At 44.9% G+C, this 23,229-nt stretch overlaps 1 protein-coding gene and 1 pseudogene across 1 annotated transcript in view; one reads left to right on the forward strand and one right to left on the reverse strand.

Annotated features, from left to right (window-relative positions):
- Positions 1-23,229, forward strand: part of LOC135969112 (uncharacterized) — a 93,594-nt gene that overhangs the window by 20,642 nt on the left and 49,723 nt on the right. Inside the window, exon 8 of the mRNA XM_065537913.1 lies at positions 22,139-22,213. The gene's annotated coding sequence lies outside the window, so the exon portion shown is untranslated. The remainder of the gene's footprint in view (positions 1-22,138; positions 22,214-23,229) is intronic.
- On the reverse strand, positions 18,216-19,686 carry LOC102140000 (aflatoxin B1 aldehyde reductase member 2-like; annotated as a pseudogene).

Consider the following 23,229-nt stretch of genomic DNA (forward strand, 5'->3'; position numbering starts at 1 on the left):
GAATTGCTGCAATCTTATAATAAAACTTGAACAGATGAGGTATTGCTTCTTATGGATGAGCAAAGAAAGTGGATTTTTGAGATGGAATTTACTCCTGGTGAAGATGCTGTGAACACTGTTGAAATGACAACAATAGTTGCTGTGAACACTGTTGAAATGACATAAACTTAGTTGATAAAGCAGTGGCAGGGTTTGAGAGGACTGACTCCAATTTTGAAAGAAGTTTCACTGTGAGTAAAATGCTATCAAATAGCATTGCATGCTATAAAGAAATCTTTTGGGCTGGGTGCGGTGGCTCACGCCTGTAATCCCAACACTTTGGGAAGCCGAGGTGGGCAGATCACGAGGTCAAGAGATCGAGACCATCCTGGCTAACATGGTGAAACCCTGTCTCTGTTAAAAATACAAAAAGATTAACTGGGCATGGTGGCGCATGCCTCTAGTCCCAGCTGAGGCAGGAGAATCAATTGAACCCGGGAGATGGAGGCTGCAGTGAGCCAAGATTGCACCATTGCACCCTAGCCTAGTGACAGAGTGAGATTCTGTCTAAAAAAATAAAATAAAATAAAATAAAATAAATAATCTTTTGGGCCAGTCGTGGTGGCTCATGCCTGTAATCCTAGCACTCTGGGAGGTTGAGATGGGCAGATTGCCTGAGCTCAGGAGTTCCAGACCAGCCTGGGCAACACAGCGAAACCCCATCTCTATTAAAATACAAAAATCAGCCGGGTGTGATGGCAGGCGCCTGTAATCCCAGCTATTCAGGAGGCTGAGGCATAAGAATTGTGTGAACCGAGGAGGTGGAAGTTGCAGGGAGCTGAGATCCTGCCACTGTGCTCCAGCCTGTGAAACTCTATCTCAAAAAAAAAAAAAAAAAAAAAAAAAATGAAAGAAAGAAATCTTTTGGAAAGGGAGAGTCAATTGATGTGGCAAACCTCATTGTTGTCTTATTTTAAGAAATTGCCCCAGCCACCCTAACCTTCAGCAACCACCACCCTGATCAGGCAGGGGCCATCAACATCAGCAAAAAGATTATGACTTGCTGAAGGCTCAAATGATCATTAGTATTTTTTAGCAATAAAGTATCTTAAGTTAAGGCATGTTTATTGTTTTTATAGGCACAATGCTATTGCACAATTACTACACTATAGTATAGTGTAAACATGACTTTTATATGCACTAGGAAACCAAAAAAATTGTGTGACTCACTTTATTACGATATTCACTTTATTACAGTGGTCTGGAACCCAACCCACAATACCTTCAAGGTATACCTGTATTTCTGCTTTCTTTCCCAGTAACAAAATTTTAATTCTTCAATTTCACATTTTCCTGTCTTCCTCTTCCTCTTTTGATCCCTGCTGTTGGTTGCCACTTTCTTTGCTAAGTTTTCTTTCCTTTCCCAACATCAAATTCTAAGTTTTATTCCCTTTTCTGTGTATTTAATTTCAGTCATTTTGTGCAATTTCTAGCAAAACTTTTAAGTGACTCAAGATATATAACTCTGAGCCAGTTAGAATTCCTTAGACTTATGTGATCCTTCCAAGGAGTTCAAAGAAATTCACCTTAAAAATTAAACTATTCTACTGTAGTACTTCATTTATCATCTTCAGATATCTGGAGACTAAGTAGGGGCGACTTTTACCCTTCCTATTTTAAGAATGGACAAATCGAGATTCAGAGATGATAAATAACTTTTCCATCATTATTATCCTGCTGGTTCTTTGATGTCCAGACCAAAGTGGTGAAATGATGACCTGTGAATTCTGCATTATTACCTCCTTGACTAAAACTGACACTGGGACAGGCTGAGGGAGATTGCTGTGCATTGTATGGGGGTGAATAATCTGGCAGAGGCAGAACTCTGTAGTTAGGCATCCCTAAAAGGCAGGGACCCCAGCATCTAAACGATCCTCCTTTGATATCCTGTGTCTGGCTGGGCTTTTGGCATCTGGCCCAGCCCTCCCAGCGGAACCCTGTGGTAATCCTTGCCTACAGAGTATGGGGATGCAGTAAATATTTAGCTGCCAAGAATGTTATAGACAATAGAAATAGAGAAGTTTCAAGTGTTCCTTCCTAAAGTAGCAAGTGACAGCTTAGGATGGGAGGGAGAATAGCCTTCTCTATAGCTTACCAAATGAGTTAGTGACTATGAAAGTGGTTTCTAAGTAGTAAAAATATGGAACACACGATGGTTATTGCTGTGACATTATAAATTACATGTGTTGTTTTCCCCCCAATGTTTGTAAGGAAGACCACAGAGATCTCAAGTATTGCTACAATCATGAGCTCAGCCTCCTGAGTATCTGGGATTACAGGTGCCCGCCACCAGGTCTAGCTAATTTTTGTGTTTTTAGTAGAGACAGGGATTTGTCAGGTTGGCCAGGCTGGTCTCTAACTCCTGACCTCAGGTGATCCACCAGCCTCGGCCTCCCAAAGCCCTGGGAGTACAAGTGTGAGCCACCGCGCCCAACCAAAATCACATTTTCAATTTCCTCAACGCTTATAGTTCCCCTAGGTGCAATGCAGAGATGCTCCTCTGTGGAGGTTAGAGCAAATTCCCCAGGCTAGTGTTACCCCTGCTTTGTCAGCACTTATTTCTTTTTCTGAAAGAAGAATCTGGCGTGGCTTCATATTTATTCCTAATTGTTCTTCCCAATTTTCTGTCATTCAAAGCCCTCTGAGCTCTAGGGAGTTGAGTAGAGGACAGGGGAGCATGAGGCATGGCCTGATTCCAGGTTTATATTCCACAGCACAGCATTATCCCCAGGTCAGGCCTCTGGCACCCTCTGCTCTCTGAAAATCTGCTCCAAATCTGAATGGAAGAAACAGTCACAAACTCCCTCAAACACACAGAGGTAGCCTTACAGCGTTACAGGTCTGTTATTCTCCAGACCTTTTCTAGTGCCTTGTTTATAACATAGCTCTAAAGAGTCCTGTAATCTGGTTACCTAGGTGCACAGATTAGAAGCAACAGGCAGATATATTGCAGTGGGAGAGGGAGGGAAGAAGCTCAGACAAACTGATGGAGGAAGTGCTTGCTGAAGGCCTGAAATCCTGGGAGGAGACCGGAAAACAAAATAGCATAACGTAATGAAGGATGTGATTGTGATTACCCTGAGTAAGCTGGAAAAAGGTTCGAGTGGGCTGAGAAATCTGGCAAACATGTTATGTAAACATGTATATTTCACAAGTCATGATAATACTGTTTAAAATTTTTGGCATTTAAGGGATAAGTTTCCCTTATCTGTACAAATCCAATTGTTTCTAAGTCTGCCATAACCCACCGAAACCAGAATTATGAGTATTTCCTATAGCAACAATATAATGCTTTTTTATAGTAAGGATTTGAAGCCCTGGTTTTGTGAGTGTGATTCAGGCATTGGGTAAGAATGTGATTGAAATGCTGAATTCATTCATTCCCTGATTTGGTACTCATATAGAAGTGTTAGCCAGGTGCAGTGGCTCATGCCTGTAATCCTAGCACTTTGGGAGGCCAAATTGGGCGGATTGCCTGCACTCAGGAGTTCAAGACCAGCCTGGGCAACATGGTGAAACTCCGTCTCTACTAAAATACAAAAAATTACCTGGGTGTGGTGGTGCACGCCTGTAGTCCCAGCTACTCAGGAGGCTGAGGCACGAGAATCGCTTGACCCTGAGAGGCAGAGAGGTTGTAGTGAGCCGAGATCGCACCACTGCACTCCAGCCTGGGTGACACAGCAAAACTCTGAGTCAAAAAAAAAAAAAAAGGCCGGGCGCGGTGGCTCAAGCCTGTAATCCCAGCACTTTGGGAGGCCGAGACGGGCGGATCACGAGGTCAGGAGATCGAAACCATCCTGGCTAACACGGTGAAACCCCGTCTCTATTAAGAAATACAGGCCGGGCGCGGTGGCTCAAGCCTGTAATCCCAGCACTTTGGGAGGCCGAGACGGGCGGATCACGAGGTCAGGAGATCGAGACCATCCTGGCTAACACGGTGAAACCCTGTCTCTACTAAAAAATACGAAAAAACTAGCCGGGTGAGGTGGCGGGCGCCTGTAGTCCCAGCTACTCAGGAGGCTGAGGCAGGAGAATGGCGGGAACCCGGGAGGCGGAGCTTGCAGTGAGCTGAGATCCGGCCACAGCACTCCAGCCTGGGTGACAGAGCGAGACTCCGTCTCAAAAAAAAAAAAAAAAAAAAAAAAAAAAGAAATACAAAAAACTAGCCGGGCGAGGTGGCGGGCGCCTGTAGTCCCAGCTACTCGGGAGGCTGAGGCCGGAGAATGGCGTGAACCCGGGAGGCGGAGCTTGCAGTGAGCTGAGATCAGGCCATTGCACTCCAGCCTGGGCGACAGAGCGAGACTCCGTCTCAAAAAAAAAAAAAAAAGTGTCACATTTCAGCCTTCATTCAAGGCTCTCTCAACCGCCCTTAGGCTTTTCCTCACGTTTCTTTCATCGGCCCAGGAGTTGCCTTTGATCCTTCATGGAAGCCTGAGCTGTGGGGGAGTGCATCTCAGGACTGGAGGTCCCAAACAGGAAGTGACTTCAATCTTCAGGAAAGTCATTGCCTTGTTGTCACCTGGATTCACGTTCAGTGTACCAATGAACTAACTAGCCCAGTGCATTCGTCACTGCTTCTGAGTCAAGCCTGGGCAGGGCACAGAGGCTGGTATACAGATTCTACTCTTGTGGTCTGTCCTGTTCGCAAGGCCATAAGCTTTCTGACCAGCTGCTGTGAACTGGCAGGCGCTGGGCGGGAGGTGATGCTGGTTGTGCCAGAGCTTTCTGGTGCTGTCATATGCTTCTACAATTACCTCCCTTCTTTTGCTTGTAGATTCATAGTTGGGCCACACATCTTTGCCAGCAGGAAGGTCTGTTTTATTCACTCCTCTCACTGATCCTCCCCCCAATCCCACTCCATGACAGAGAGTATGATTGACTTGGCTCAAAGCAAAGAAGCAGCAAGACTGCAGAGCCCATAAAGCAGTCAGAAACATGTCTCACTTAGCCCTTGTAATTGTGATGTCTTGGCTTGGCCTTTTGCCACCCTTCCCTGCCCTGGCCCTTAACATGCTTCACCGAGAGGTAGTTGCTAATTGGGAAATTTAGTGCATCCTTCTTTGAGGATGATTGTTGTGGCTATAGAACTACAAAATAGGGCTCTAAAATGTGGTAGAGTACTGGACTTAGAATCAGGAAGCCTGGTCCTGATTCTAATCAGATTCTGGTCCTGAGTCAGCTGTGGATTGCTGTGTGATCTTGGACAAATCTCTTCCTCATCTGCTGGAGGGGCAAGGGGACAATGGTTATACTAGTCAATCTCTGAGATCTAAGCATTAAATCTTCCATTTTCTTTCCTGTTCATACAGACAGAAATGTTTTGGTTCATTTCCTAGAATATCTTCTCTTTTTCTCTGTATCCATGTCTCTTTTCACCAGAACCTCTCTTTTGGTGAAGCAGTTATTCACCTATTTCATTTTAAAGCTGCCCTGGGAATATGGAAAGATTGCATAGAGGTGCCTAGGGTCTAGGAGTTTTTATTTTGAAACCGATGTATGGAATTCAAGATTAATAGAGTTATTGTAGTCCCATCTGGAATTTTAATCACTGAATCACAGGGAGAGCAGCCAAGCTAACCATCCATGATGCAGTTAGATTTGGAACTAGACATCTCAGCCTCAGTTCTCTCCTGCAAGTGACTGGGGTGGGAGCAGAAGGAATATGCTATCCCATCACCTCCCATCATTAGCACTGCCCAGAAAAAGCAGGGGAAAGACTGAAAAGGGTGTGGTAGCAAACTTGGACAAGGATACCAGACAAGTGGCAGACTTTATGAAATGCCCACTGTTTGGCAAATGAGCCAGGCATTGTGGGGCAGGGAGACTAAGGACAACTTTCTACAAACAAACCCTGCCTGTTCTTGCTTTTGGGCCTATATCAAGTTTTCTCCAATTGGCATGCCCTCCTTTTCCTCCTAGCTTATTCAAAGTCCTACCCATCCAGCAAACTCCACCTCTTCTATTTAAGTTCAGCAGACCTTTATTGAGGACCACCCAATTTTAAGACCCAGCCCTCTTTTAAGGATACAAAGATGAATAAAAACTTAGTGCCTGGCCTCGGGCTGACAGTAATATATTGTCCTGCTTGGGTCACTGTTGCTTCATGTATGTTTCTTTTTCCTCTGCAGCTAAACTGTAAGCTCTTGGAGGGCAAATTGTGTTTTGAGGGGTCCCGCAATCACCCCAAGTTGGGTGATTTACTAGAAAGACTCATAAGACTCAATAGCAGGTTTTACTTACAGCTAAGGTTTATTACACCAAAGGATACAGAACAAAAGCTGCAGGAAAAACATGCATAGAGTAGGCACAGGTTTTCAAGTCCTTTCTTATCCAGGGCTGCACAGGAATACCTAACAAATTAACAGCAAACTACAGGGACACCTGTGAAATGTCTCTGTCTAGGAAAGCCCACCCAAGTCTCAGAGTCTCTGAGGACTTTTGCGAAATGACACTCAGGATCCCAACATCAAAACCAGGTACATCATGAATCTTGCAAAAACAATCCAGAGAAGTCCTGACAAGTAGATACAGCATACCCCATTGCTCTGGATGTATAAAATGACATCAAGACATCATCAATTGGTGACATAAAGAACATCTGAGGGCTGTATTCCCAGAGGTAGACCTAGGGGCAATCATAATTCTAGGCTCCCCTGGAGACGTGCAAGGACTGATCAATTAGAGCTTCTGTGTTAACCCTTTCTTCAACGCTGTGTCTTAGACATTTCATGCATCCCCTCAGAGTGCTTAGCAAAGACAGGTCCTCTTCTCTAAGCCCAAGACTCATATATTTCACTATCTCTTCTCGTGTTCATGCCCATAGACATCAGCACCTCAACATGTACAAATATGAACTAGATTTCCCCCCTTACCCCACTCTTCTCCATCTCAGTAACTGTCAACATCATTCACCCTGTTGCTCAAGCCCCCAAATCTTTGTGTTTTCCTTGATTCTCCTCTCCCCATCACCTCCCACAACCAATCAGGAATTTCTTTTGACTCTAACTTTGAAGCATATCCCAAATGTGATCTCTCATTCTCTCAGCCACCCTGGTGTAAACCATCATCATCTTTCATCTGGACCACTTGCCTCCTAAATGTTTCAATTTGTCTCCTCTATAGCCTGTTCTCCACTCACCACCAAGAGTGATCCTTCAAAATGTACATCAGACTATGTCGCTTCTGGCTACTCACAACCTCCAATTGCTTGTTAATATGCTTGGAATAAAACCGAAACATTTTACTCTCCTGCTCACTTATTGTGCTCTAGCCTGAGACCCAGTGAATGAGTATGTTTCCTTCTCACATGGCATTCCTTCTTCCAGGACTATTCTTCCTCTAACGCTTTAAATGCCTGGATCCTTTTCCTTTAAGTGTCACCTTCACTGTCAGCCCCTCATGGAGACTTTTTCTGGTCACCCTATCTAAGGTAGCCCTGCTCCTCTGCTCACCTGAAATCATAATTGTTTTTTTTATGTGTTTGTTGTCACTCTATACTGACTAGACTATAAACTCATGAGAGAAGACCTTTGTCTCTCATTCATGATGATATCTTCAGCACCTAGCACTATGCCAAATTTAGAGTAGGCTTCCAATAAATATTTGTTAATGAATATCATAGGTTATTAATAAATATGTTTGATTACTTAAAAGTGAGGAACTGGTCTCTGCCCTTAAAAGGTTTATGTTCTACTGAAGAGTTGAGTAGGAAAGAAACCCAAAAGAGATGGAAAACCTTTCTGTGTTGTCCGGGATCCAACACAGGACATATCAACATTCTGGACAGCAGAAACCAACAAGCAACAGAGGGACCACATCAAACAGCTGGAATCTGTCCAGTTCAGCATTCTCTCTGGCAGGGGTTTCTGGGGGCTGTTTGAAGAGAGATACTAGAAGCTTGGAAATTTCATGTGGAAAGCAAGGATCGTGGAGAGTTGATGTCTTCTTTAGGGTAGTGGCAGTGGAGTTTTTGCCAGCGAAGCACCCACAGTATGGCTGCATCTTGTTTCTGGCCTCTTCAGGGCCTCGCTTTATGGGTCTCCAAAGATCCTGTGGGTGGTCTAACACTGTTTAATAAATTTCCTTTCTGCTTAAACTAGTCAGAGTGGATTTTGCAGTTTGCAATTAAGAACTCAGACCTATCTAATAGGTTGAAAAACAAGGTTGAACTTCAGAATAATGACTTGTAACTGACATCTAACTTTGATAGAAAGTGTTAAAATTATACTGATGTTGGAGGCATTACTTCAAAACGGAACCAAAACATATAACCATATCAAAATGACATGCTAAGTTTGAGACAAAGCAATTTCTTTAGTCACATCCATGGGAAAAATTGTGTATGTTTTCATGTATCTGTAAAGCACTATTGTCAAAAATGAGCATTTTTAAGCATTTACTTCTTTAAGTTGATTGCTATTATAGCCTGGTGTAATTTTTATTACAAGTATATCGGCAACTAAGTGAAAAACACTTAAAATATCTTTAAAAGGCAAAACTAAACTATTACGTTTAAGGTTACAACCTGAGTGATAAAACTATAATGAAATCAAGGAAGAGAGGAAGAGATTTCCATAGAAGTCAGCATAGTGGTTAATTTTAGGATTGGGATGGGACATGGGCCAGGCTTCTAAGGTAGCTAGCAAAGTTCTATTTCTTGACCTAGAAGTAAATATCTAAAAGTGTATTTACTTTATAATACTCTATTAAGATATGCAGTTTTCTATTATTATATCTTACAGTTAAAATGGTTAAAAATATGTATATCAACTACTCAAATGTGAATTATTTTTATGGAAATGTCCCCTGTATGTTTTCATTTCAGGATCCCTGAGGACTTTCTTATGGATTTTTGTCTGTGGGAACTTGTGAATTACTGTATGAGCTTAACAGGAGAGTTAACTTAAAATGTTTATTGTCCCTTATGACTGGGCGCGGTGGCTCATGCCTGTCACCCCAGCACTTTGGGAGGCAGAGGCAAGCCAATCATCTGAGGCCAGGAGTTGGAGACCAGCCTGGCCAACATGGTGAAACCCTGTCTCTACTAAAAATGCAAAAATTAGCCAGGTGTGGTGGTGCATGCCTGTAATCCCAGTTACTCGGGAGGCTGAGGCGGGAGAATCTCTCGAACCCGGGAGGCAGAGGTTGCAGTGAGCTGAGATCACATCACTGCACTCTAGCCTGGAAAAAAAAAAGAGTTTATTATCCCTTATAATCAAAGTTATACAAGTGAAAACAAGACACCATTATTCCCCATGAAATTGTCAAAGACGTTTTAAAAAGTGTTATTACTCAGTGTTGATAAAATGTTGATAAAACTCTGGAGAAGTGGATACTTATATGTGCCCTGCTGGCAGAAATGTAAATGACTACAATCTCTCTTTTTTTTTTTTTTTTTTTTGGACAGAGGCTTGGCCTGTTGCCCAGGCTGGAGTGCAGTGGCGCAATCTTAGACCACTGCAACCTCCGCCTCCTGGGTTCAAATGATTCTCCTGGCTCAGCCTCCTGAGCAGCTGGGATTACAGATGCCTGCCACCATTCCCAGCTAATTTTTGTATTTTTTTTTTTTCAGTAGAGATGGGATTTCACCATGTTGGCCAGACTGGTCTTGAACTCCTGACCTCAGGTGATTCACCTGCCTCGGCCTCCCAAAGTGCTGGAATTACAGGTGTGAGCGGCCGACTACAACCTTTTCATAAAGCCATTTCAAAGTCTGTAACAAGGGCCTAAAAATGCTCTTTTTTTTTTTTTCTTTTGAGATGGAGTCTTGCTCTGTCACCAGTGGCACAATCTTGGCTCACTGCAACCTCCGCCTCTTGGGTTCAAGTGATTCTCCTGCCTCAGCCTCCCAACTAGCTGGGACTACAGGCACGCACCACCAAGCCTAGATAATTTTTGTATTTTTAGTAGAGACAGGGTTTCACTATGTTGGCCAGGATGGTCTCCATTTCCTGACCTCGTGATCCACCCACCTTGGCTTCCCAAAGTTCTGGGATTACAAGCCTGAGCCACCACACCTGGGCCCAAAATGCTCATTTTTAGGAAACTTTAATCCAGTAAACTCAATCCTAGGAAGTTTATGTTAAGGAAACAGTCAGAGGTGTACAAGAAGATATATGTACAGGGATGTTTCTTGCAGTAGTTTTGTAATGGTGAAATTTTTGTAACAACATGAATGTTTAACCATAGGGAAATGGTACAGTCACAAAACAAAATATTATACAGCCATCAATATGAGTAGTTTTGAATATGTACACATAGAATATAATAATGATGGTGATGACCAACATTTATTGATCACTCACTATTTTCCAGGGACTATGCAACCTCTTTACATGAATTCTCTCATCCTTGAGATAATACTGTGAGGTGGGTACTACGATTATTCTCATTTTGTAAATAACAAAACTGAGACTCAGAAAGTTTAAGTAACTTGCCCAAGGTAAGTAAGTAAGGCTGAATACTCCAAATTTACTTAACGATTGTTAACCCTAGTAATCTTTAAGTGATGGGATTATAGTGATTTTTGTTTTCTGCTTTATATTTTATTTATTTATTTATTTTTGAGACAGTGTTGCTCTGTTGCCCAGGCTAAAGTGCAGTGGCATGATCTTGGCTCACTGCAACCCCCACCTTCCGGGTTCAAGCAACCCTCCCACCTCAACCTCCTGAGTAGCTGGTACTACAGGTGTGCGCCACCACACCTGGCCAATTTTTTGTGTTTTTACTAAAGATGGGGTTTCACCATGTTGGCCAGGCTGGTCTCGAACTCCTGACCTCCAGTGATCCTCCCACCTCAGCCTCCCAAAGTGTTGGGATTACAGGTGTGAGCCACGGTGCCTGGCCTCTATATTTCCCTTTATGCTTATAATTTTTTATTTTTTAATTCATAAATGATAATTCTATATATTTATGGGGTACAGTGTGATGTTTTGTTTGACACATGAATATATTGTGAAATGATCAAGTCATGGTAATTAGCATACTCATCACCTCAAACATGTATCATTTTTGGGGGTTGAGAGAGGATTTAGAATCCTCTTTTCTAGTTATTTTGAAAATCTTAATTTTATAAAATAACCACTTATTACTTTTGTAATCAGAAAAAAAAAATAGCTCCTCCTAGATATTCTTGCCACACAGAGGTGCGCTGACTTCTGGAGAAAGTGTCCTGGGATGAGGGTAGAGCCGAGGGTCTTGACGCAGGAAATAATACAAAATAGCTGTCACCCAGGCTAGAGTGCAGTGGTGCAATCTCAGCTCACTGCAACCTCTGCCTCCCAGGTTCAAGCAATTCTGCTGCCTCAGCCTTCCAAGTAGCTGGGATTACAGGCAGGAGCCACCACGCCCGGCTAATTTTTTGTAATTTTTGTAGAGACAGGGTTTCACCATGTTAGCCAGGATGGTCTCAATTTCCTGACCTCGTGATCCAACTGGCCTCGGCCTCCTAAAGTGCTGGGATTACAGGAGTGAGCCACCACAGCCAGCCTGTTTAATTTTCATTTTTTATTGTTTTGAGACAGAGTCTCACTCTGTCGCCCAGGCTGGAGTGCAGTGACACAATCTCGGCTCACTGCAACCTCCACCTCCTGGTTCAAGCGATCCTCCCACCTCAGCTTCCCGAGTAGCTGGGATTACAGGCATGCGCCACCATGCCCAGCTAATTTTTGTAGTTTTAGTAGAGATGGGGTTTCGCCATGTTGGCCAGGATGGTCTTGAACTCCTGACCTCAGGTGATCCACCCGCCTTGGCCTCCCAAAGTGTTGGGATTACAGGTGTGAGCCACTGCGCCTGGCACAAAATAGTTTTCTTGTGCTCAGCTTCCCCTTCTCTGTGAATAGTCCAATTTTTTCCTAAGAACATGACCTCCCAACTACAGACTAGAAACGTGGCTGCCTTGGTTTGGACCCTTGCTTCTGAGCAAGTAGAATCTTGCTGAGGAAGGGAATGGCATGTGGAGCAGTGACAAAGGGCAGAACTACCTGCTTTCTGAATTTCCTGCTAAATTTCCTACTTAAAGCCCCGCATTTCACACTGTCCCCCTCATAGCTATGGGTTATGCATCAGGAGTTCTGATTTGGTGCCTCTTGTTTACTTCTCTGCCACCTCTGCCTCCAGACCCAGGGTCAGGGAGCCTCCTTTTGGCTCTGGCTGGGCAGCCACCTTGGTTAGTCCAGAAGGACTCGTGGCTTCCAGTGGGTCATCATAGCTTGGTACCATTCCATCTTATGTCAGCTACTCCACCTTCCACCTGATCACAACCAGTCTTTCCCCAAACCTGGATCTTTTGAGGAAAGATGAGACAAGAAAATGTAGCAGACTCCACGTGAACCCTTCTCTAGGCCTAGGAAAACTTATTAAATACTCCTGCTTACTAAGAGCTAAATCAGTATAGGAAAGAAAGACACTCAGCAAGTTTGCCTGAAGGTTAACTCAGAGACCTGGGAATGAAACCTAGCTCTCCTGCTTCCTAGGCCCCTCTGTGCCATCTATTTTTAGCCAAGCTGCCCTGAGCCTTGTCTACCTTGTCTGAAAGCCAAAGTAGGCACACAGTTTGCTCATAAACATTCCTGTGCTTGCCAGCTCATGCTAGCCAACCATTTAGATGTTGGTTTTAAAACTGTGAGCCTTCCCTTGTACCTACCTCCTAGGGCCTGCAAAGAATGCACACCAAGGGATCAACAGCCTGAGTTTTTCCCAAACCCAGTGACCTCAGTCAAATGCCCTCAATTGAGAGGCGTGTCTATTACTCGTTCATCTTGGCACAGGGTGCAGCAAATGACTCCCTCTCAGAGCCACTGTTCCTGGTCACAGTTCTTTGAGTGTGCTGACCTACTTTCTCCCCTTCACAGGAAAAACAGAAACCAATAAATGTCTCCAGTGAGTAATCTTGCTTTCAGGAGCACTGACTCTGTGTTTTGGCCTCTTGTCCTTTCCCTGCTCCATTATCACTCTGCTATAACCATACGAAAATGATTCATGACTGAACTAGAATTCTGCTTGTTGTTTACTGTCCCCATTCTGTAGCTGGGTTTTCAGAGCAACTATGGCCCACATATCGCAGGGGGGGGCAGAACCCTCCCTACCTTTCCTTTCCCTACTACAATTCATTGCTAAATAGCATAATATGGACTAAAGTCGCTTCTGCACAAGAATGTTGGGAATCAACAGAGTATCTCTGGTTTGGCCACACATGTTATGCGACTGGTAGCATTATGGACTGAGAGGCATTCAGCTTGAGACTCCTGACTTGACTTACTATACACCTTTGGAGTGGGCCTCCGAGAAGAGTTAGGTGGCTCAACTCAGTTGCCTTGACAAGCAGAACCTCTTTGCTGGGCATGTACAGGTGATTCTCAAATACCCACACTGAGATTCTCTGTGGCTAATGGATTATTTTAGGCCTTCCGTACCCTTCACAATCTTCATGCTATTGCCCACTCCCTCCAGCCATCAGCTGGAAGCAACTTGGAAAATATATGTTCGTTTTAATGTCAGTCTGAGAAAAGTTAACTGGAGGAATAAATCTACTGGGGTTCAGAGGCAAGGTGTTGATAGGACATATAATGTATTCCAGAGTGCCTTTTGGATTATCTACTGGTTTTAATAATCTGGCATGTCTGTTCTCCATGACCATGGATAACTGAGTATATCTTATTTTGCTTCCCTATCCCTGGGCACTGTGTCTCCTTTCTTCCTCACTTGTCCTTGTGTGTACAAGATTATAACCAGCTTGCCTTCTAGAATCCTGTCAAATTTCATTTATATCGAATGTGCTGGCCAGGTGTGGTAGCTCATCCCTGTAATCCCAGCACTTTGGAAGGCCAAGGTAGGAGGATCACTTGAACCCAGGAGTTAGAGACCAACTCGGGCAGCATAGCGAGACCTCGTCTCTATGAAAAAATAAATTAATTAATTAAAAATAGCCAGGCATGATGGCACATGCCTGTAGTCCCAGCTACTTGGGAAGCTCAGGCTGGAGGACTACTTGAGCCTGGGAGGTTGAGGCTGCAGTAAGCTGTGATCATGCCACTGCACAACAGCATGGACAACAAAGCAAGACCCTGTCTCAACAAACCGGAAGTGCTAACATGGGCTTTTAAAAAGGTTCCAAGTCCTTTCCACCAGCTCCAAAGTCCTATTTGAAGTCTGGGCAACATGGCAAAACTCGTCTCTACAAAAAATACAAAAAAATAGCCAGCCATGGTGGCACACACCTGTAGTCCCAGCTACCTGGGAGTCTAAGGTGGGAGGATCACTTGAACCTGGGAGAGGGAGGTTGCAGTGAGCTGAGATTGTGCCACTGCACTCCAGCCTGGGTGACAGAGTGAGACCCTGTCTCAAAAAAAAAAAAAAAAAAAAAAAAAAATCAATCAATCAATATACATTAGGAAGCAATGAGGTTATTTTTTTTTAAGCAAGTTGTAGACAGATATATACTGGATGCTAGTATTTTTCCCACCTTGGATTAATACACAAACAAGAGTATCTTTTGTTTACGGATAGGTATATATGTAGCAAAACACAGACTGAAAGACTAAGCCTAATTCATGATAAGTCATTTCAACTACTTTGTATCATTCCATCTTGTAAACATACCCTGATTATTTATATATTATCTTTTTGATGGACATCAGCTTATTTCCAATTTATGTATTTTGCAAGCTGTGCTGCAATGTACATCCTTTTATGTGTCTCCCAGTGCATATGGGCAAAAAGTTTTCCAAGACCAATGAATACCTAGAATTAGAATTGTTGGGTCCTGTAGTATGCTTACTTTAAACTTTACAAAGTATTGCTAAATTATTTTCCAAAGTTGTTGTACCAGCTGGGCACAGTGGTTCACACCTGTAATCCCAGCACTTTAGGAGGCCAAGGTGAGAGGATGACTTGAGGCTGGGAGTTTGAGACCTGCCTGGACTACATAACAAGATCCCATCTCGATTAAAAAAAATACAAATATAAAATATATGTAAAGAAAAAAATCATATTGTAGTCATAGTGGCCACAAGAGGCTGTACCTCAGCAACTAGCTGATCTCAGGCCAGCTGGGCCAGGGTTATAGTGAACCCTTCCTCTGAAGAGCTGGGCAGGTAGCAGGTGGTGAGATAGGACATGGCTGCAGGCAACAGCCAGGAGTCTCTACTTCTAGAGTAGCCATTCATACTTGTGGTTGTAAAGTGTCTGTCCCCCACCCAATCATCTGAGTTGGAGGTAGGATGTGGATGAATGACAACTAGGACCTCTGCATTGACAGAACTGGAGAGGGGAGTGGGCAACTGGGATGGGGAATGAGGATGAATCACAAGCAGCAGCAGAAGTGAGGGGAGCAGTAGGGAGATAGGAAGGGTGATATTGCTAGTCACCAAAACAATGGGACAAAGATCCCAAAGACATTTCAGAGATCATTGAGTGGGTTGTCCCTCCCATTACAAGTTCAGAGCAGGGCCTTAAGGGCAGGGTTTCCAGAAAGGTGCCCACCAGACCTCAGCATTCACTGCCCAGGGCCACCTCAGGACTCTGCTTCCCATGTGTTGGTACAGAGCTCCTTGGCTTCTCCAGCCATGGCTCAAATGAGCCCATGTGCAGTTCATTCCACTGTTCTGGAGGGCACAAATGTAAGCCTTGGCAGCATGCACCTGGTGCTGACTCTGGAAAAGTGCTGAGCACATGAATTGTGGGGCCATGGTGGAATCTACCTGGATTTCAAAGGATGTATCAGACAGTCTGGGGGCCCAGGCAGAGACTTGTTGCAGAGGCAGAGCCACTGCAGAGAGCCCCTACTAGGGCAATGCCTAGTGGAGCTGTGGGAAGCAGGATCCTGCAGAGTCTCCACTAGGGCAGTGCCTAGTGGAACCATGGGCGTGGAACCACTACTGGGACCCCAGAGCCGTAGAGCTACCAGCATACAGCGCCAACCTGGGAAAGTTTCAGGCATGAGACTCCAATCCGAGACAGCTGAAACATGTGCTGAGCCCAACAAAGCCATAGATAGTGGCAGGGCTGCCTGAGACCTTGGGGGTCCAGCCCCTGTCTTGGTGTGCCCAAGATGCAGGACATGGAATCAAAGGAGATTATTCTACACCTTTGAGACTTAATGTGGTTTTCTGTGTTGGGTTTTGGACTTTCTTGGGATCCCTTTCTTCTTGCCTATTTCTCCCCCTTGGAATGGGAATATCTATCCTATGTCTGTCCCACTGTATTAGTCCATTCTTACACTGCTATACAGAAATACCAGGCTGGGCACGGTGGCTCACGCCTGTAATCCCAGCACTTTGGGAGGTCAAGGGGTGCAGATCATGAGGTCAGGAGATGAAGACCATCCTGGCCAACATGGTGAAACCCCATCTCTACTAAAATACAAAAAATTAGCCAGGTGTGGTGGTGCGTGCCTGTAGTTCCAGCTACTTGGGAGGCTGAGGCAGGGGAATCGCTTGAACCTGGGAGGTGGAGATTGCAGTGAGCTGAGATCACGCCACTGCACTCCAACCTGGCAACAGAGCAAGATTCCATCTCAAAAAAAAGAAAAAGAAAAAAAGAAATACCAGAGATTGGGTAATTTATAAACAGAAGAGGTTAATTGGCTCCTGGTTCTGCAGGCTGTATGCAGATTCTGCAGGTTCTGCAGGAAACATGCTACTGGCATCTGCTCAGCTTCTGTGGAGGCCTCGGGAAACTTTCAATCGTGGCAGAAGGTGAAGGGGAAGCAGGCATGTCTTACATGACTGGAGCAGGAGGAAGAGAGCGGGGAGGTGCTACACACTTAACCAGATTTCATGAGAACTCACCATCATGAGAACAGCACAGAGGGGATGGTGCTAAACCATTCATAAAGGATCCACCCCCATGGTCCAATCACCTCCCACCAGGCCCCACCTCTAACACTGGAGTTTACGATTCAACATGAAATTTGGGCAGGGGCACATATCCAAACTACATCACCCAGCATTGTATTTTGTAAATAAATAACTTGTTTAATTTTAATCTGTTTCCTCACAGCTGGAGGAAAATTTGCCTCAAGGTGAATTATGCCTTGAGTCCCACCCATATTTGCTTTAGATGGGACTGGACTTTGGATCTTTGAGTTGACACTGAAACAAGTTAAGAATTTTCGGGCTACTGCAATGGAATGAATGTATTTTGCATTGTGAGGACATGAATTTTGGGGACCAGAATAGAATGCCATGGTTTGAATGTGTCTCATAAAGTTCATGTGTTGGAAACTTAATTCCCAATGGAACAGTGTTGGGAGGTGGGACATAATAAGAAGTGATTACGTCATGAGGGCTCTACCCTCATTAATAGATTAATGTCATTATCTCAGGAGTGGGTTAGTTATTGCAAGAGTGGCTGTGTTATAAAAACAAGTTTGACTCTTCCTGTTCCCTTGCTCTTACCCTCTCTTGTCCTTCTGCCTTCCATTATGGCATGACACAGCATGAAGGCCCTTATCAGATGCTGGCTCCATGCTGTTGGACTTCCCAGCCTCCAGTACCATGAGGCAAATAAATTTCTGTTTATTATAAATTACCTAGTCTGTGATATTCTGTTATAGCCATGTAAAACAGACTAGGACACTCTGCCTATTTCAAAACCCTCCAGGGACTTCCAGTTACATTTTGTATAACATTCAAACTCTTTACTTTGACCTAATAAGATATAGTAGCCCTTACCAAAATATCTGATCTTATCCCATACTATGCTGTTTGCGATGCTTCCAGCTATAATTTGTTCTTTCTTCAGGGCCTTTGCACCCTGCGTAAAATGTTCTCTCACCATCTTTCTCATCATCCACATCTCAGCTCTAGGGTCAGCTCCTCGGAGAGGCTTTCCCTGGTCATCCCAACTCAGGAGCCCCCTACTGTGATCAGTATCTCATCGCATCACCTTGGTTTTTTTTCTCTCTTTTTTTTTTTTTTTTGGCGGGGCTAGGGGGTTGACCTGGGCTATGGCTGGGTCAAGTGCCTGCTTTATTCAATGGGAAATGCCCAAGTGGGACTCACCCCCACCTTTCACAATATAAAGTGAGCAGGGAGCTAGGCAGGAAGCTAGAAAAATAACGCATGGATCCAGACGATCCAGAAAGACCCTGCTAAGTCAGCTCAAGGCCAAGACTGGTCGGCATGAGAGAACAAAAGGTGACAGAAAAGCCTTGGGCAGCCTGAGCCACGATGGGCCTAGCAGAAGTAGTTGGGACATTCGTGGGCAACCAAATGCCAGGTTTGATTAAAAGTGTCCATGGCAGTCGGTTCCATGGGCCCTTTCTCCATCGCTGCCAAGTTCTGCTCCAGCTTCTCCAGGCTGGACATGCCCAGGATGACCGTGTCTCCATGGGCACCCTGCAGCTGTAAGTGGTGGTACATCCACCAGAGGGTGGCCGAGGTCATACTGGGGCACTGGCACCATACACAGCCTGCATGGCCTTCTCCACCAGGGCAATGGCCTTGAAGTGGTGCTCCTTCCAGAAGCGATTCCTGTAGGTCTCAGCCCAGCTATTCCCAAAGAAGTGGCCCCCGGGCTGTTTCTTGCCCTGGCCTCGTACTTGCCGGTCAGCAGGCCCCCAGCCAGAGGGTGTAGGCATAGAACCTCAGTCCAAAGTGCCCGAGGCAGGGGAAGAGCTCCATTTCCACCTGCCAGGTGGTGGCATTGTACATGCCCTGGTACACAGTGGGCAGGATCCAGCCTTTGCTTTTATTTATTTATTTATTTATTTATTTATTTATTTATTTCTGAGACGGAGTCTCACTCTGTCGCCCAGGCTGGAGTGCAGTGGCACCATCTCAGCTCACTGCAAGCTCCGCCTCCCGGGTTCACGCCATTCTCCTGCCTCAGTCTCCCGAGTAGCTGGGACTACAGGTGCCCACCACCACACCTGGCTATTTTTTTTTTTTTTTGTATTTTTAATAGAGACGGGGTTTCATCATGTTAGCCAGGATGGTCTCGATCTCCTGACCTCGTGATCCGCCCACCTCGGCCTCCCAAAGTGCTGGGATTACAGGCGTGAGCCACCACGCCTGGCCCAGCCTTTGCTCTTGCAGAGCATACAGATCCCCGCCACTTCTCAGCCGGCATAGTTGGAGAGGCCAAGTTCCATGAACTTGCCCTCCTGGTGCAACTGGTGGCAGGCACACAGTGTCTCTTCCACTGGGGTGCTGTGGTCAGGTGCATGTAGGTAGAAGAGGTCCACTTGGGGACACTGCAGCCTCTTCAATGACGTCTCCAGCTGGGACCGGACATTGTCAGGCTTTAGTGATTTTCCCTCCCAAGGGTTGGCCTTGGTGGCAAATTTCACTCAGTAGTCGCCGCTGCCCAGCCCCAGCCCCAGGCCGCCCAGGATGGTTTTGGACTGGCCATCGCTGTACGTGAAGGCCATGTCCAGCTTGGTGTGGCTGCACTCCAGGAAAGCGCGCATGGCCGTGGCACTGGCGGATGCGTCCATGTGGCCCCCCATCTCCATGGTGCCTAGCACCATGGCATGCCGGGCCAGGATGCCTAAGGCGGCCTGCGTTGGCGGTGGACGGGACATGGCTAGCATGCGGGCATCGGGTGGCAGGGAGCGACCTGCGCAGTGGACCGCAGCGTGGGGCATGGTGCGAGACTCGGCGCTCAGCATGGCGTGGTGCCTGCCCCTCACCCTGTTTTATTTTCTCCCTACCACTTAACATTATCTCAAATTGTCTGTCCATTTATTGGTTTGCTTATTATTATATATCTTCACCACCACTAGAATGTAAAGTTCATGAGAATGGCAATCTTATTTGCCTCTGCCCTGCTGAATGTCTAGCAACTAGCTCAGTACTTAGCAGGTGCTCAGTGGATTATTTGTTGAATAGATGAGTCAGGATATGGACCGGCGTTGTTGAAACCATGGGAAATATGTGATCATATGATCACTTCAAGGAGAGCCTGAAGAGTTAAATGTAGATTATAAAGGAGGGAGCAGAGGAAAGAATGCCTACAAAGCAATTTGGAGGAAAAACCAGGGTGGTAGGAGGAGAAACAGGAAAGTGTGATGTTACAGAAGGCAATCCTACTTCTCTCCCCAAAAGCAACCAATGCTAACAGATGGGTGGGTATCCTTCCAAATCATGTTCTATATATTTACATACATTCACAAATGTTTATATTATATGCATATGTAGTTTTGGTTTTTATATAAATGAGCTCATAGTACATGTATTATTCTATCACTTGCTTTTTTAAAAAAAAACAGCTTTTTTGAGCTATAATTCGTACACTACACAATTCACACATTTAAAGTGTGCAGTTCAATTGTTTTTAGTATATTCATGGATGTGTGCAACCACTGCCATAGTCAATTTTTAGAACATTTTCATCACCTCAGAAACAAACCCTGTATCCTTTAGCTATCACCTCTTTATCCCCCAACCCTTAGCAACCACTAATCCACTTTCAGTCTCTATAGATTTCCCTATTCTGGACTTTGATATTAATGGAAGAATATGTAATATTTTGTGACTGGCTTATTTTACTTAGCACAGTGTTTTCAAGGTTCATCCATGTTGTAGCATGAATCAGAACTTCATTCTTTTTATTGCTGAATAAAATTGCTCTTGCAGGCCAGGCATGTTGGTGCACGCCTGTAATTTCAGCACTTTGGGAGGCTGAGGCGGGTGGATCACTTGAGCTCAAGAGTTCAAGACCAGCCTGGGCAACATGGCAAAACCCTGTCTCTCTGCAAAATACAAAAAAATTAGCTGGATGTAGTAGTGTGTTCCTATAGTCACAGCTACCCAGGAGGCTGAGGTGGGAGGATTGCTTGAGCCTGGGAGGCCAAGGCTGCAGTGAGTCATGATTGTGCTACGGCATTCCTGCCTGGGCAACAGAGTGAGACCCTGTCTCAAAAAAAACCAAAAAACAAACAAAAAACCCCCCAAAACTTGCAACTTGCTCTTGGCATATCCATTGTGTGGATATACTACATTTTGTTTATCTATTCGTCATTTGGACATTTGGGTAGTTTCTACTTTTATTTTTTTTTCTGAGATGGAGTCTCACTCTGTCACCAGGCTGGAGTGCAGTGGTGTTATCTCGGCTCACTGCAAACTCTGACTCCCTGGTTCAAGTGATTCTCCTGCCTCAGCCTCCTGAGTAGCTGGGATTAGAGACCCACTTATGGTGGGAGATGCACCACCACACCCAGCTGCTAATTTTTGTATGTTTTTTTTTTTTTTTTTTTTTTTTTAGTAGCGACGAGGTTTCACCATTTTGGCCAGGATGGTCTCAATCTCCTGACCACATGATCCAACTGCCTCGGCCTTCCAAAGTTTTGGGATTACCGACGTGAGCCACTGCACTGAGCCAGTTTCTACATTTTGGCTATTATAAATAACATGCCTATGAGTATTCATGTTTCAGTTTTTGTGTGGACATATATTTTCATGTCTTTTGGGTATGTATCTAGGAGTGGGATTGCTGGGTCATATGGTAACTCTGTATTTAACATTTTGAGGAACTACTGGATTGTTTTTCAAAGTGGCTGATCAATTTTATGTTCCCACCAGCAGTATATGAGACTTCCAGTTTCTCCACATCTTTGCCAACACTTGTTAGTATCTGTCCTTTTGATTATAGCCATACTAGGGACTGTGATATCACTTGCTTTTTTATTTAATGTGTATGGATTTTTTTCTGTATCAGTATATATAGATATCCTACTTTTGTGTGTGTGTATGTGTGTGTGTGTGTGTGTGTGTGTGTGTGTGACAGAGTCTCACTCTATAGCCCAGGCTGAAATGCAGTGGCATGATCTCGGCTCACTGCAACCTCCGCCTCCCAGGTTCAAGTGATTCTCCTGCCTCAGCCTCCTGAGTAGCTGGGATTACAGTCTCCTGCCACCATGCCTGGCTAATTTTTGTATTTTTAGTAGAGATGGGGTTCTACCGTGTTGGCCAGGCTGGTCTCAAACTACTGACCTCGGGTGATCCGTCCACCTGGGCCTCCCAGAGTGCTAGGATTACAGGCATGAGCCACCATGCCCAGCTGATATCTTACATATTTAACTGCTGCATAACATTCCACAGAAACCATGCTTTTCAAGATATTCCTACCGATATCATTGTGTTATTTCTTCCACCAGGGCTCAGCAGCGTGGAAATAGAAACAATGGTGGTGGATCGATTCAATTGATCCAGATTTGGAAGTTGCATGGCAGGTGAGAAGGATTTGGATGGTAATGGTGAGAGAGGATTTGAAATAATTTATCAACAATGTGGTGCAGATCAATCCTGGTGTGTAAGTGACTAACAAGGAACTGGAGTGGATGGCATAGCATAGTGACTAGAACCCTAAAAGAAAGGGTTTTACATGAAAGTGGAAAGATAGCTTTTTGTTTTGTTTTACATTTACCCATTCCCTCTGTTGAGTTTTTTTGTTTGTTTGTTTTTTGTTTTTGTTTTTGTTTTTAATACTGAGTTATTCACTACTTTGCCCTCTGTTTTTTTGAGACAGAGTCTCATTCTGTTGCCCGGGCTGGAGTACAGTGGCAATCTCGGCTCAATGCAGCCTCCACCTCCTGGGTTCCAGTGATTCTTGTTCCTCAACCTTCCGAGTAGCTGGGATTATAGATGCCCACCACCATACCCAGCTAATTTTTGTGTTTTTATTAGAGATGGGATTTCACCATGTTGGCCAGGCTAATCTCGAACTCCTGACCTCAAGCAACCCGCCCACCTCAGCCTCCCAAAGTGCTGGGATTACGGGCTTGAGCCACTGCGGGTGGCCTGCTTTGCCTTTTTTTTTTTTTTTTTTTTTGAGGTGGAGTCTCGCTCTGTCGCCCAGGCTGGAGTGCAGTGGCCTGATCTCAGCTCACTGCAAGCTCCGCCTCCCGGGTTTACGCCATTCTCCTGCCTCAGCCTCCGGAGTAGCTGGGACTACAAGCACCCGCCACCTCGCCCGGCTAGTTTTTTGTATTTCTTAGTAGAGACGGGGTTTCACAGTGTTAGCCAGGATGGTCTCGATCTCCTGACCTCGTGATCCGCCCGTCTCGGCCTCCCAAAGTGCTGGGATTACAGGCTTGAGCCACCGCGCCCGGCCGCTTTGCCTTCTTAAACAGATGATTCAGAACATAATATAACCTTGTCTTGTGACTCAGCGTGGCCATTATGATCATCTGCTTTTGCCCTGGACCTCTGAGGCATGTAGGAATATGTCTTTCCTTATGTCTTCTCC

The sequence above is a fragment of the Macaca fascicularis genome, chromosome X (assembly GCF_037993035.2).
Source record: "Macaca fascicularis isolate 582-1 chromosome X, T2T-MFA8v1.1".
Classification (NCBI taxonomy): Eukaryota; Metazoa; Chordata; class Mammalia; order Primates; family Cercopithecidae; genus Macaca; species Macaca fascicularis.